Source organism: Merops nubicus, unplaced genomic scaffold, assembly GCF_000691845.1.
Source record: "Merops nubicus isolate BGI_N331 unplaced genomic scaffold, ASM69184v1 scaffold52358, whole genome shotgun sequence".
In the NCBI taxonomy this organism is placed as follows: domain Eukaryota; kingdom Metazoa; phylum Chordata; class Aves; order Coraciiformes; family Meropidae; genus Merops; species Merops nubicus.
The window spans coordinates 4,081-6,000 of NW_008626012.1; positions in this window are offsets into that span (position 1 = coordinate 4,081).

The following is a 1,920-nucleotide window of genomic DNA, read 5'->3' on the forward strand; positions in this document are numbered from 1 at the left end:
GAAAGAGTAGCCAACTCTGTACATAAACGAGATTAAAAGCTGTGTATTTTAAAAAAAAAATCAAACCAAAAAAGGTCAATTTTTAAAAAAATCTTTTATTAGCAGTAAAGAATGTTTGTAACAAAGGGACTTTTTTTTGTCATGTCAATGTTACTCATTGCTAATAGTTTTGAACCTGCAGGCAACCTTAGTCATTAACTTGTGATCACTTGTCAGCCTTTTCACAGAGCAGTCAAATAGTTGTGCTACAAACCTGTTGTGTATGTATAGTTATTGTTGGTCTTACATGTGATTTTTTCTTTTTTATTTCTGCTTTAAGAACGTATAAAACCAAATATTAAAGTTTTTATTTAAACTTTGGGAGCTCTTTATTCATTTTAAAATAAAAATTTTACACCTTATTGAGTACAGATTCTTAGAAATGGTTTGACCGGCTTGTTTGTTTTTCCTTTTCCTTCTGCCTATCCTTTCCCCTTGTCTTGTTTGTTTGTTTTCTTTGAAATTAGAAGAATTAAAATTGTGCTGGGAGTGAGCAACTGAAAACCGAAGGCTGTGAAGGGTTGGTATTATTTGCAAAGAATGCAAAATCAGTAGCCGGGAGGGGGATTTTTCAACTGGGCTGCTGGTATCTTTTTTTTTTTTTTTTTTTAGAGCTTTTTCCTTGAACAATGTCTTAAACCATTGGGAAATGGTGTGAGAGATTGTCAGTATTGTCCTACTGCCCCATCCCCAGTTGAGACACATCCTCTGGGGTTTTTCCAAGTGAAACTAAGGAAAACCAGAGGTAATTTGCTAAGTAAGGTAAAAATGGAGGAAAGTGGAGGAGGGGTTAGCTTTTTCAGGCTCAAGACATGAGCTTTTTTAAGCTTTATACAGTTTAGAATGCACAGATTATTGTGTCCTTTTCCACTTTGTCCTCCCTTTTCCCTCGCTGCTCTGAAGAGAACCTGAGCAAACCATAATCCCATGAATTATCTTTGGGTTTGTTTTCTGAGGCTGTTGGGAATTGTGCACCATTTAGAACGGTAACCACAAAAACTTTTGCCTGTAAGGAACATATATTGCTGGACCTTTAGTTACGATTTCAGAAAAAAATTGCTTGCTAGTAGGAAACTGACCAAGCTTGGTTTTGTTTAATCCCTGTAAAAGGTGATAGAGCTGACTATCACTGCAGTTTTATGGTAATGTTTGTTTTATGATGAGTTATGGAAACTTCCTTTGAAGTTTGGGCTTTACCATGTGAAAGGATAAGAGTCCTCGAAGTTCATACTAACAAATAATCCACTGATTTTATTCTACCTGTGCAAGGCCTGTTGTGTTAAGGTTCGGTCATCTCTGCTAAAAGAATTTTATGCATCTTCCAACCTTCCCTGCCCCTCCTTGGCCTTAAAGGTGGTGTTATTTGTCTGACTTTTCCGTTCTCCCCTGCCCCCATTGTCCTTGTCTTCATTTCGGGATGTTCTTCCTGCAAGGCTGTTCCTGTGCCCGTTCTCCAGTGCAAATCTCATTACAACTAGCTGTTTAGAGCTTGGCTGCTCTGCAGATAGTTCAGTGCCATTTTCTGGCATATAGTGTTTCCAAATACGTGTTTAAGCTTTTAGAATTAATGAAAAGCCTTGCATAGTTTTCCAGACAAGAAAGGGAATGAAATAAAGAGATTTTGAGAATGCATGCTTGGTTAAGAACAATATATCAAGCAGAAATTGGCAAACAGGGCTATGTGTGCCAGTCACTGTTTTGTGCCACGTACATTTATTTTATTGCTCTCAGAACCAACTTCTCTTACCAATCTTAATGCTTCTGAGCCGTGTAGTGCCTGTGTACCAAGCAGTGGTGTGTCATGATCCTTTGGGTACAGGCTGAATTTGGAGAATAGGCTGCCATCCCAACTGACTGAGGTAGGAGTATGGCCACATTCCT